At 39.5% G+C, this 14,331-nt stretch overlaps 1 protein-coding gene and 1 long non-coding RNA gene across 17 annotated transcripts in view; one reads left to right on the top strand and one right to left on the bottom strand.

The window, feature by feature from the left end:
- DLG2 (discs large MAGUK scaffold protein 2) overlaps positions 1 to 14,331 on the bottom strand; it is a 1,462,668-nt gene that overhangs the window by 147,092 nt on the left and 1,301,245 nt on the right. Inside the window, exon 1 of one of the 16 annotated variants that reach the window (XM_034759055.1) lies at positions 12,358 to 12,612. The exons of the other annotated variants lie outside the window; for them this stretch is intronic. The gene's annotated coding sequence lies outside the window, so the exon portion shown is untranslated. Of the gene's footprint in view, positions 1 to 12,357; positions 12,613 to 14,331 lie in introns of those variants that run through there. 16 annotated transcript variants of the gene reach the window in all.
- Positions 1 to 14,331, top strand: part of LOC117871256 — a 91,648-nt gene that overhangs the window by 76,324 nt on the left and 993 nt on the right. Inside the window, exon 2 of the long non-coding RNA XR_004644190.1 lies at positions 14,187 to 14,318. This is a non-coding gene — a long non-coding RNA (uncharacterized LOC117871256). The remainder of the gene's footprint in view (positions 1 to 14,186; positions 14,319 to 14,331) is intronic.

Genomic DNA, 14,331 nt, shown 5'->3' with positions numbered 1-14,331 from the left:
CTTCAAAAACAGACTCCAACAAGAGACTGCTGAGCTAGAATTGATATGCAAACTAGACACAATCAACAAAGGATTGAATAAGGACTGGGAATGGCTGAGCCATTACAAACATTGAATCTATCTCCCCTTGTAAGTATTCTCACACTTCTTATCAACCTGTCTGTACTGGGCTAGCTTGATTATCACTTCAAAAGTTTTTTTTTTTTCTCTTACTTAATTGGCCTCTCAGAGTTGGTAAGACAACTCCCACCTGTTCATGCTCTCTGTATGTGTGTATATATATCTCCTCAATATATGTTCCATTCTATATGCATCCGAAGAAGTGGGCTGTAGTCCACGAAAGCTTATGCTCTAATAAATTTGTTAGTCTCTAAGGTGCCACAAGTACTCCTGTTCTTTTTACATTCAGTAAAGTGCATCACAGTCTATGTATCTCCCTTGGAATATGAAGGTCTGAATCAATCCTTCCAGAATTTGAATCTGTGCTACACATCTGCTTCTAATCCCACTTATGTTGGCTGTAGACCTTTGTAACTCCATTGACTTCAGCTGAGTTAGTCTGCATTTACTCCACTGTAAATTAGAACAGAATCAAGCCATAGCTGTTTCAATCCTGATGCTTATACCTCCATGGATTTAATTTTGTGAGAAGTGGCTGAAAAAGGACACTTGAATTGTAGATTAAAATCAAAACTAACCTGCGGCAGGTCAAAATTTTTCATTCAAAATGGAGAAAATGATCTTTTTATCAAAAAACAAATTTCCACCAGAAATATCAGTTTTTCCCGGTTTTCCAAAATTTCTAAAATGTTTACGTTTTTCCAAAAATTGAAATGAAATTGGCCAAAAACAAATATTTAAAAAATTATCCAAATTAAAATATTTTGGCCAAAACTTTTTGGTCAGAATTTTTCAATTTTCGATTGCTGAAAACTGAAAAATTACCAGTTTTTGCCACAAAGTTTAAAGACATTTAGTGGGAGCAAAAACCTTTTTCCAATCAGCTCTACCTGTAACTCTATTTCCATCCAAGTTGCTTTGCTTAATTTTATGTTTATATTGGCCTCTCTCTTCTACAGGTGTTTCTACTAACGTTCTAAAAGTGCCATCAAGCAATAGAAAAAAAAAAGGTTTCATAGGCCTGGATCTGATCTTGTTTCCATCATTGTCTTGGAAGCAAGTTGAGGCCCATTATGCCTTCTGCTTTCACACTGCACTTTTAACATAATGTCTATATGCACAAAACATGTATTGTTATTTGGGAAGTACGTAAAGTAACATCACATTAGGGAGAGAGAGAGTTGAAATCAAAATGATAGTTTTATGATAGCTCCAGCAAACCACACCTAATAAGATCTGATAGCCAGACATTTTTAGGTAAAATAAATAACAGTCTTGAAAATTTCCCTCCTGTATTTCAAAACTATATATAAAAAAAAAACCCTAACCTAAATACAGATAATTAAATCTGGGATCAGATATTGTTGTGTAAGCTAGTTAACATGCCTGCTAGTACTTTGTTATAAAAGACGTCTCTTGTCTCCTGCTTAAAACAAATGCCAACCAAGCCCAAGGCACTAGATATGAAGGTTTACAAATGGTATGAACTAATTTGAAATTCCCTTTGTGCATCTCATGCAGAGCTAAAATCAGAATATAATTTATGATTGGCAGGTTAATCTTTGCCTAACAAGCTGTACTCTCAGTTCATCATAATTTCCGCTAGGAAATGTGTAATAAAATAAGTGAACGCACAATCCACTTCTGTCCTCCCTCCCCACCACTGTCCCCACCAGCCCATTTACTCTGTCATTTTTTCATTACTCCCATTCATTCTCCAGCACCAAACCATGATAAATAAAAACAAAACTAGAATGGTGCCACAAATCTGAAAACACTCAGACGTCAGTGTAAAGAAATGAAGAACAAAACTAAAGAAAAAATATAAATAATTTAGGTGTTTGTATGCAGAATATTCATGGTCAATTTAATCTCACATTAGCCAATATTTACTGATTGCCCTTAAAATATTCTAGTTACCCATCAACCTTTTCTTTAAGAATCTCACCAAACTAGACGACCATAGTAACTCAAAACTTACCATCCACTAAGTAGTGCTTGAATTGGGACTCCAGTTAGAATAAAACCAAAGTGGCCTAGAGACATATTTATATTCCTTTTAGCATTCCTGAACAATTGGTGAAGTTCAAAAATGCATCTAGCACATATTGATAAAAAATGTTGAAAGGATTCAAAAGAGCTACAAGAACGATGGAAGGTCTGGAAAACCTATCTTATAGTGACAGACTTAAGAAGCTAAAGCTATTTAGCTTAACAAAGAGAAGGGTAAGAGGTGAGTTTATCTGAGTTTATATGTACCTACATGGGAAGAAGATATCTGATGATAGAGGACTCTTTAATTTAGTAGACAAAGGCTGAAGCTAGACAAATTCAGACTGGAAATAAAAACACAAATTTTTAACAGTGAAGGTAATTAACTATTGGAACAAGTTACTTAAGCATGTGGTGGATTCAACTCAGAATAAATCATAATGATATCTTCTGGCCTTAAAAACCTACAAATCACATATCTAAGATAGTGAAGTAGGACTTCAGATACAAATATTTCCATCCGCTCACTCTCCTTTATTTTTATTTAATGTCTCTTCCAATGGTGGCCAAAATGCATTGCTAATTTGTACCTATTCTTAACACCCCACAAGTTTTGCATGTGTGGATTTCTCATCTCAAACACTGCCCTGTGTTATATGGACCAATGTTGTCAGACTTGCTCAGGTACCATATGTGATCTATCAACTCTCTTGTGTTTGCAGTTTACAGAAGAAAGAAAAAGAAAGACGGCAAGAAAGGCTATATCTGATATCCAATCTCAACAACCTCTGATTTTGCATGCGTGCAAGTTATTAATAATGTTACTTTGCATTTCTGTAGCATTTTCCACATGAAGATCTCCAAGAGCCTGGGCACTCTGAAGTCCCTTATGTTATTTTCTCTTGGTAATATTTATCAGTGATCAGAGAGGAGATAAGGGAGGAAGGATGGCCTTTGTGATCATGGATAAGTCATTTATTCTCTCTGTGCTGAAGTTCCCCATCTGTAAAATGGGGAGAATACTTCCTTACCTCCCTCAGAGGGAAGATAAATCCACTAATATTCATGAGGTGCTCAGATACTGTGATGATGGGAACAATATGAGTAGATGGGTAGAGGTTTAAAATACTAGTATTGTAAGTAAACACAAACAGAATACAAATAAAATGTAAACAAGAGGTTAAATGTCAACCCATCCTGTGAGCCAATACTATTTATATTTACACGATAATGAATAATTACAAGATGATTATTATTAATGTAATCTTGATAATAAATCTTCTTAAACTAGTTTCAAATGTCATTTATTGGAAGAAAAAAAGGATTTTCTTTGTTATGTAATATCTTTTGTTATATTATGAACTCCAGGCTAATGCTAATTGGAAAGATTTGAACCTGGGTATTTCTAATTTCTATGTAGTTTTGATATCCCTTGTACACACTACTGAACATAGTGGAAACACTTCTGAGAGCAGCAATTTAGTTAAAATGGAGAAATAAATAACGATGGAAGAAAAAATACAATACAACTGATTACAGTCTGCATGCCTAATGCACGCTTTCATGGCAGTGTTTCGGCATGTAGATGCACAAAACCCACTTCAATCAGTTCCTTATTATTTCATAATTATAAAGGTTATTACCACGACAGAAAAAAGGGGATAATAGCAGGTTCTTAAATTAGCATTTGCTCAACCTCAGACTTTGGTGCACTAATTGCTTTCTTAAAACCCCTAGCACAAATGGCATTGTATATCAAACTTGCCTTTTTTCTGTTGTCCAATTACAGTCTTTCAAATAAGAACCATTTTCATCTGAAGTACCGTAGTGAATTAGAAGAGACACACCATGCACTATTCTGTCAGTATGCAGCTCCTTCGAATTCAACATACTGTCCAATGTGATCCAGAGATGAAGTGTACTTTCAGGGTTTAAAAACTGTTGTCAACCCACATTATACCTCTGACTCATTAAAATTATAGGACAGTTTCAACCATATTTAAAAAATGGTCTGGGGATGAAGCCTGAAGGACTTTAAATTAAACCAGTTTAAGCTTTGAAGGACTGGGTGGCAATAATCATGTTAAAAATGATGATCCCATTACATTACCCACAGAATATAAAATAAGAGCTGGATGCAGATATGCTACTGAAGTCACCAACTGATCACTTAAAGTCTACTTTGGATAGAACTCAATGCACTCTTAGCGAATCAACGAATACATCCAATTCAAATGCAGGGAGATAGCAGTACTTGTTATATATTGCTAAGTCATGTGGCATGTGTTTTGTACTATAGAAATGTGAGATGCCAGACAGGAGGGAAAGGGGTACATCTCGAAACAGATGTTCTCAACCTGCGGGTTGTATCTACAATCCCTTTCTTTATAGCTATATGGGAGGGAGGGTCCCAAAACCTTTTTCTCTTGTAACATGGTGCGGTATTGAAAAGGCTGAGAACTGCTAATCTAGAGTTATGTTCTGCAGCTTTGCATGCAAGTTCTACATAGAATTGCCAACTTTCTACTCGCACAAAATCGAACACCCTTTCCCCGCCCCCTACTCCGCCCTTCATCCGAGGCCCCATCCCTCATCCGAAGCCCTTCCTCTGCCCCACCCCTTCTCTGAGGTCCCACCCCAGTTCACTCCATCCTCCCTCTCTGTCGCTCACTCTCTCCACCCTCACTCATTTGCTCATTTTCACCGGGCTGGCTTATGGGTTGGGGGGCAGGAGGGGGTGCGGGCTCTGGGATAGGGCCCGGGATGAGGGGTTTGGAATGCAGGAGGGTGCTCAAGGCTGGGATCGAGGGGTTCAGAGAGCAGGAGGGGGATCAGGGCTGAAGCAGGGGGTTGGGGCGCAGAAGGGGGGTCAGGGGTGCAGATTGGCAGGGAGGTGGGAAGTTGACAGGAAGGGAAGAACAGCAAGAAGCCTTCCTGCCCTCATGACAAGGTCAATTAACTCTGCGGTAATATAAGGGGAGCAAAAAGACACTGGAGTTATCCATCACTTGGAGGATTAAAAGGGCCAGAACTCTTGAAATCACAGAATATTGGTTCCTTCAACCAAGGCGGTTGAAGTCTCTGGGAACTAAGTTTAGAGGGGCAAACCTGCTTAGGCAAAGATTGTAACTTGCTAAAATTAAGTTTTAGTCATGTTAAATAAACTTGTTTTACTTTTACTATAAACCAGTTCAGTGCTTTGATTGAAATAAGAGTGTTGGTCAAACCCCAGTTAAATTAATGAGCTGCAGTGTATTGCCCCTTTAAAGGAGCAACACTCTGTATGTTCCAGGAAAGGGCTGAACACTGCAGGGAGACATCTCTGGGGAACTCGGGAGTCGGGGTTCACTGTTGTTACCTGCAAGACAAGGGCTGGACTGGCAGAGTCCTGAAGAGTTTGCCAGCAGGGCAGACAAGTTGGTGTGTCAGCTTAGCAGTAGCAAAACTCTCTCCTGCTGAGGCTGAACGGTAACACAGTAAGTCACACTGCTGGTAATCCCAGAAGATTGTCACCAGGCAGCCAGTTTTGAGGAAATTTGGGACTGGGAGGATATTGGGGTCACTCTGCAAAAAGTAACCGGGCAGTGGAAGCCAGGCTGTGACCTACAAGCTTGTATGCAGGCAGTTGGTGTCAGAATTATGAGTCACAGCAACATAGCATTGAAGGCACCTAGAGTTGCAACTCTTCATTGGTCCGGGTTGAACCCCTGACATGTTTAATCTCCCAAGTGATGTACAGGTCAAATATCTTTTTGCTCCCCTTATATACCCTCAAAATTCACGGACCCTGTCACAAGAGGCACACAATCAGTTGATTCAGTTGCTTGTTCTTCAGGGTTCAGACCCCCTGTTTTGCTTCTGGGATGTCTGGACCCTGATTGTCACAATCTAGGCTCAATATTTGTTAGTATGGCTCAGAGTTTTGGGGTCCTCTTGGATGATCCTCTGCTGGTCTTGGATTCCCAGGTGACACATTGGCACATAATCCTCTTTTTCATGTACAACTTGTGTGGAAGCTGTGTCCATTCTCTACTGATGCAGACCCAGCCGTAGGATCTACAGCTCTGTAACTTCAAATGTAGATGACTGCAGTGTGCTCTACAAGGGGCTTCAGCTAGTGCAAAACGCAGAAACTTATGTTTTGAGAGGGACAGGACACTGTACTCTGTGCTCAGAATTTGCTACCTATCTACTTCTGGGTATAATTCATATTTCTGGTTACCTACAATGCCTCAGATATAGTGTGGAATCCAGATAATTTCTTTCCCTGTATCTCACTGCAGAAGACACAATCCATTGGCTAGTTCTGCCATTGGCTAGTTCTGCCTGCTGGTTTCTGGGACCAAAGTGTCAAGAGCCAGTGGGAGGGTCCGTCTCTGTGGAATGCACTCTTCTGATTTTAAACATTCTCAGGCCACGTTTAAGACATATCTGCTTGATCAGGGTTTAACCCACTTCCAGCAACAAGGTTTGTGTATGGTTTTTTTTTGGGGGGGGTGGGGTGGGGTGGAAGTCTTTCAAAATGAAGAAAAAGTACTTGAAAGTTAGGATTTTCATTATTATTTATTCATTATTATTACCTGTGTAAATCATCTAGATGCCAAAACTGTATACACCATTACAAAGTCAATCAATCACACTTATAATTAGATTAAGTTTAACACCCTGAAGATTTATTTCATTTAGTACTGAATTTCCCAGTGCACTTCTAACCTGCAATCTGGTTTGGTGTTTGTGTAGGCTGCATATCTCTTGGCAGGTTTTGCCTCTGTTGTGCACCCAATACAATGTGTAGCCCAATACTGAAGACAATATCGTGTTTATAAGTGTAACATTTTACTGACTCCATGTCCTATTTGTCAAATCCATTCCTTCCAAGTGGCAAGAAAAAACACAGCAAAAGAGGTATGCAATAGTTCTAAAAATAAATTCAGACCTATCAGCGGTTATATTAATAAGGTTTTCCTTATTTATTGGCAGATCATAATCTTTTACTGTTAAATTTCCCCCTTCCCACTGCATAAAAATTTACTTCAGCTATGATCCCTGAAACAGGGTAGCTGGTTCATTAAATGAAACTGGTCTCAGTTTTCCTGTTCCAGTCCAGGCACTCCCATCTGGACCAATTAAGAGAGCAGGACAGCACCTGGGGACCACAGCTGCCAACTTTCACGTGGTAAATAAGCACCCTGACTTTCACAATAAGCCAAAAATCAAACTAATCCCATTTCAAAACAAGGCCAAAACAAGTCAATCACTAAGAACACCAACATTCTATGTGACTAGGTCCCCCTGGCATGCAGTCTGGGACTGTGCACCCCTGACTCTCTCCCCCCTTTACCCCTGCTTGCCCCTTGCCCTTGCTTGCCCCCCTTGCCCCTGCAACTAGCCTACAAGCAACTCACAAGCCATTAAACCAAAAAACAAGCCCAATTTCTGCATTTTTTTTGCGGGTTTGGCATGTCTGCTGGGGACCTAAAAGATCCGCCAGGAGCCAGACAAGAGAAGGGCAGGAGAAGATAGGTGCTAGAGAGAGAAGTTGGTTTGTGGGAGAAGGCTGAAGATAGGAAATCAGCAAGAGGGGTTAACTGTCTGGTGTTCCCAAGCCACAGACCCAGGGCTGGGGGGCTGAAGGCAGGAGGAGCAGCAAAGGGAGATGCCTGATGACAACTCCAGGGACAGAGAGTGGACCCAGAGGTACTGCAAGAGAGATGGGAGGAGTGAGGGATGCTCCCCTGGCAAAGATGCTCTCAGCACAGAGGATGTGGAAATTCCTGTTGGGAAGAGCAGGGTTGCACCCTGGAAGGAAAGGTCACTGTCCTGGCAGACAGACAGAGGAGTACTGATCAGGAGTCCAGATGAAGCAGAAGACACCGGAATATTATTTGCACTGGGGTGATAGGGACTATGCTTTGGTACTTTTACACTACATTTTGTGAATAAACTGTGTTGATGGTGTGATAAATAAAGGGGGGATAGCTCCCTTTGATGGACATCCATCCAGCCAGTTAGCTGTAAAATCTCTCTTGGTAGCTGTTCTTTACTTGCTTTACCTGTAAAGGGTTAAAAAGTCCCCCAGGTAAAGAAAAAAAAGTGGACACCTGACCAAAAGAGCAAATGGGAAGGTAGAACTTTTTACAATTGGAAAAGAAACTTTCCCTTTGTCTGTTGTTCTCTGGGCTGCAGGGACACGGGCAGTGATGCTGTAACCAGCTTTAAGACAGGTATGATTATAGATTATCAATTCATACCTCGAACCTACTTATCTTGGGCCTCAGATATGTAAGTAAAATTAGGGAATGTCTAAAAAGACGTGATTAGGGTTATTTCTTTTATTTTCTTTATTTTGGCTTGTGGCTCTCCTCTGTGCTAACCCCAGATGCTTTTGTTTGCTTGTAACTTTTAAGCTGAACCCCCAAGAAAGCTATTTTGGTGCTTAATTTTTGTCATTGTTTCTTTTAAGATCTAGCAAAAAGCCTAAGTTCCAGATGTATTTTCTTCCTTTTTGTTTTTAATAAAATTTATCTTTTTTTAAGAACAGGATTGGATTTTTGGTGTCCTAAGAGGTTTGTGCATGTTGTTTGATAAGCTGGTAGCCACAGCTAATTTCCTTTGTTTTCTTTCTCAGCTCTTTCCTGGAGGGCGGGGGTGAAAGGACTTGAGGGTACACCACAGGGACGAATTCCCAAGTGCTCCTTCCTGGGTTCAAAGGGGTTTTTTTGCATTTGGGTGGTGGCAGCGTTTACCAAGCCAAGGCCAGAGAAAAGCTGTAACCTTGGGAGTTTAATACAAGCCGGGAGTGGCAAGTATTAATTTTTAAAATCCTTGCGGGCCCCACTTCTGCACTCGGAGTGACAGAGTTGGGACTCAGCCTTGACAGATGGACTGGAGGATAAGCTTCCAGGAAGTTACTGGAGACTCAAAGGGGAAACTGAGACGAGGGGCCACTTACAGGGCTGCCCCAAGGCCACTGGGGGTGCCTGGAAGAAGGCCATGTGTTTACAATCCTAATAAAAGAGACCATGTTTTGCTTATATTTATAACCAATTTTTTGTCCTGAAATATCACTCACTGAGGAGGAAACAAATTTATTTAGATTACTATGGCTTGAATGGTCCTGTTGTATACATGCCATAATATATGATACTGTAAAAGAATTTGGATAATGCTGTAAAACATAACTCATCACAACACACAATTTCTAGTTATTAGTATGAGCATTCAATAAGATGCAAATCAAGAATGACATATACCCTTTTCAATACTTTGCAGCAAAGTATTCCATATTAAAGTATGAAACTCAGCTCAACTGTACACATGGAACCAACTAACCATTTATTTTAAAGGGTGTGTGTGTGTGTTTGCGCGTGCACAAATATATGTATGGGTATGTATGTACATACACAGACACACACACCAGTCTCAAGCTCTACTCACCTCTACCCTACATTAAAAAGCACAATCAGAAATAAAACCTCATCAGATGTCCTCAACTCAAACCAAATAATAACCAAACAAAGATTAACTCTTACCAGGCCCCTCCAAAAGTCTGGTTAAACAGATGGGTCTTGCAGCAAGCCCAGAAGGTCAACACATCTGGGGTATTTCAAAGGGTGATGAGTAAATCCCAAAGTTAAAGGCCCCTAAAAAGAATGTCCTGTCAGCAGTCTCCTCTCTTTTACACTTAGAATATCTCAAAATCTCAGGCACCTTTGTTGATCTCAACTCCAGCAGTTGGGCAAAGATGCACACTTCTTGTGTAGACAGGTGGTCCCAGGCCATTTAGGGATTTATAAATCAAACTCTAGACTTTAAACTCCACCCAGAAACCAATAGGCAGCCAGCACATATCATGTAGTGGTGATGTCGTGTCCCACTGATACACACCTCTTAAATACGGACTTCTGCCTTCTATAACAGCTTCAGTTCCCAGATTGATTTAAGGTATAGCCCTCCACAGAGCACACTGCAGTAGCCCAGTGCTGAAGTCATAAAGGCATGGGTTATGGTAGCAAGGTCCCTATCCAAATGAAACAAATGCACTCTCCTGGCCCCAGAGAATTGAAAAAAGCTTCCCTAGTCACCACTGCTATCTAAACCTCTAACAGAAGCTGGAGACTCCAGCAACACTCCCTGACTGAACACTGGTACCACAGTAAAGTACAGTCTTCACCATATCCTCTGGCTGCTTCTCCCAACCCACCAGCATTGCCTCATTCTAGGGTGACCAGATGTCCCGATTTTACAGGGACAGTCCCGATTTTGGGGCCTTTTTCTTATATAGGCTCCTATTACCCCCCACCCCCATCCCGATTTTTCACACTTGCTGTCTGGTCACCCTACCTCATTCTTATCTGGATACAACTTCAGAAAGCTACTTTTCATTCATGCCCCAATTTCCATAGGCCATAGCATATCCCATATACTCACAAATAGTGAGTTTGGTGTCCACAGTATTCAGCTCCACTTATCATTACTTCCACCTAGTATGGTTTTGTTTGATTTTCCCACCTTTGCTTCTCGAATTACAGTACATATAGCTTTATAGTTAGTGTTCTTATTGCTGAGATGATACTATGGTGATGGATGCAATATAGTGCTCTAGAGAGATGGATCTGATATCAGACTCCTAAAAGTATGAGAACTTACAACTCAAGAGAATGCATTTTGATATCACAAGAATCCCTGCCAATCAATGAGAATGCTCAAACAGATCCAAAATATTCATAAAAGAGGCACAGAATTATATAGAAATATAGCGTTTATAGCAGAATTTGAAAAGTTCTCTAGTTTCTCAGACTTCTAAGGAATGATCTTACCGAAAATATTTAAATGATACCCAGTACTGTAAATGAACAACTGCAAACATCTGTTCCATAGCAAATCACTGACAAAAGCCTTTTTGTATAAAAGCCTTTCTTTCCATACAAAAAAGGGTGCTAAAACTGAGGTACTTTATCAAAGAAAACAATATCATTCCCCCACCCTGGGTGACCAGCATATAACTGTTGGAGTAGATAATTTCTCCAAGTGGGAGATAGTAATACATGTTTAAATCTCTACACAGTAAACAGTCTGAACAGATAAAAGATGACAGCTCTCAAAAAGACCATGTCTCTCAGATTGCCGATAATAAAAGAAATAAGCCAACAGGTGCTGTTCTGCCAAGCCCCCTTAATATTTTGAGAAAACAATCTTGTTTCTCCTACTGAGAGAAAAAGAAAGACAGAGAGTAAAGAGAGAGAGACTACTGTCACTTATAATAATTCAATTTCTGCTATATGATCAGGGAAAAGTAAAATTGCCATTAATGACCAGCAGATGTGGTGAGAGGTATATCGATACAGCAAAGCAATGTGAGGTCTTACTTTTGGTAAACTGTGCTTTTCAGTTCCTTCCTGATTAAAACAAAAATTTCCATCCCTGGTTTATTGATCTTTAACGGTTACAGGAGGGATGATGTGAATAAATATTAAAGGATCTGGCTTTACAAAATATAAGGGTCAATATGAAACAAGGCAATAATTAAAGCAAAGGATTTGAAGCTAATGAAATATTCACAAGGTAATGAATAATTTACTGGAAATATACCTTAAGCTTTCTCTGTACGGCTACTGTAATACAATGCTTTAGCAGTTTGCTTTCAAAGTATGCCTTTGCATCTCTGATATATTTCAGCACTGTTGTTATGCAAGATGGGGAATCATTCATTTTAACATGATCCTGAGCATATTATCACAAAACAGAGAGGCTACCATTTCACTGATTACCAATTAATTATCTCTACAGTATAAATCATTTGCAGCCCCTTGCTGCATACAAAAGATTTATGGCTGAATCTGAAATTACACATGTACTAGGGTCTCTTAAAAAGCATTAGTAAATGCTTCTCATTTTAGCATAAATTTCCTCCCTCCTGCTACAAAAGGTACAGCACTTGTTCTTTTTAACTGCTAATAAAAGCTTGTTCATAGCCTCTTTGAACCCACAACACTGACAAAAACGGAAAGAAGGAAACTTTAGCTACGAACAATTACTCACAGCATTATATTAAATAATTCATTGTTGCATTTTTCTTTTAATCTCAGACTGTGCCACTAGACTAAACAATTGAAATTACTGTAACCCCCACCTGAAAACCACATAGGACTACTTCTGAAAGCAAAACACATATTAAAACTACTACGCAGTTTTACCGAGTTTATCTAATAACTGGGTTAGCTCAGCTGAAGCCACATCACTCACCGAAGACAGAATTTGCTTGAACAAAAGCAGAGAGACCAGGCACCAAATGCAGCTTCTCAAGATTCTTAATGCAAGATTCTCCTGTCTGCTGTTCAGTTCACACTTGCCTTTATAACTAAGCAAACCAACAACATTCAATTGCTGAATGAATTATAAAACAGTAGCTCCCAGACTCTCATATTTTACATCACAGGGGGTGGTCATCCAGCACACACACTGCCTGTGTACATATATTGTTATAACTCATCCTGATAAACACATCAGTGCTGGCAGAAATGACAGTAATTGGTGCTCAGGATGTACAAGCACAAACCAATAGAATACACTCCCTCCCTCAGCTCTATGCAACATCTCCACCTGTCAATCTTCGCACCTTGTTAAGGTGGAATCATCAGCTACAGTTTCAGGGTGGGCACGCGGTTTCAAAATTTGGAGGAAAATTTGATAATTGATGCAAATACTTTATTAACCTAACATTCCTTAAAACAATCTGCATGGTTTAATATTAAATGTATCTCTAATAATTGACAGGCATACTTTTCTAGCTCCTTTAAAAAAAAAAACTTTCGTTGTGCTCTTTTCTTAAAGATACAGTTCCTGTACTATGACTGATAAACCCATCATCCATTACTTGTATTAGCATGAATGACAATTACATATATAGACTCCCTTGATATTCAGACTTCAAAATATCAGCCCACATAGACTCAAAATTAACAATAACTTGATTATTGGGTGGTACTATGTGTAAATTTCAGACAGGTCTTATAAAATATTAGTAAATGTTATTAATAGCCTTCACATTTTGACAGTCAATATTTACAATGTTCTCAGCTATTCTGTCTTAACTTTCTTCTGTTCTGAAAAGTCCTTGTATTAATTTCTTAAAAATAAATAGACAAACAAAACTTGAGAGATACTAATAAACTAAACAACTAACCTGAACAATACCAGACAGGACTAAGTATAGCAAAAACCAAATACATTGTTAATCATTGTACATACACCTCTACCCTGATATAACGCTGTCCTCGGGAGCCAAAAATCTTACCGCATTGTAGGTGAAACTGTGTTATATTGAACTTGCTTTGATCCACCGGAGTGCGCAGCCCCGCACCCCCGGAGCACTGCTTTACCGCGTTATATCCAAATTTGTGTTATATCGGGTCGCGTTATATCAGGATAGAGGTGTCGTACAAATTAGCATTTATAGTTAACTGTTATCAAGAAAAATGGGTTATGATATTGATAATACCCAGTAAGCAAGTAGTCACTTAAGTTTTGGGTATGAAAAGTCCTTATTGATGGGAGAGGAGGAAAATTGATTAGCTGCTTGTTAGAGAGAGGTACATGGGGAAAGGACTATTTTATCTATTTTAGAGATCTTTATGGTTCTTTAGATCTTAGTATTCCAAAAAAAAAAATCCAGTTATAAGACATAGGGCAATTAACATTTGGTTGGTTCCTTCCTTAATGTGAATGTGAGATTTAAAAGTTTAACACCGTTAACCATTTACTGTAGACCCTGAACTGACACCATGGACCACTGCACCTTTAGCCCATTTATTTCAGCAGGCTCCATATAGACCTAGAGGTCAGTGTAACAGGATCCCGAGTCAGGATTGGGGCCTTAACTTTTAAAGCAGTAAGAATATTATTGACAATATTGTCATCATTTTAGCTGAATTACAGATTATTTGGATGTATTACATATTTGAACCAAACACTGGCTTTCTACACCCATATTCATGCTACAGCTATTTATGGGAGTGGGGAGTATGTGCCAAAGAATTTTAATGAGGATGATTTTCTATTTCTGCCTTTCACAGGTGGTGATGCCCATCAGGGCATGTAGGGACCAGAATGACTCATTGGGAACCTGATCCAGATTATTTCACTCTTCATATATTGTAGAACTGCTCCAACATTTGGCGCCAGGCTGAGCGGTTCTCGTTTCAAAGGTAAGCAAAATAG

Source organism: Trachemys scripta, chromosome 1, assembly GCF_013100865.1.
Source record: "Trachemys scripta elegans isolate TJP31775 chromosome 1, CAS_Tse_1.0, whole genome shotgun sequence".
Taxonomy (NCBI): domain Eukaryota; kingdom Metazoa; phylum Chordata; order Testudines; family Emydidae; genus Trachemys; species Trachemys scripta.
The sequence above is the reverse complement of the archived record's forward strand: the minus strand, read 5'-3'. Positions and strand labels throughout refer to the sequence as shown.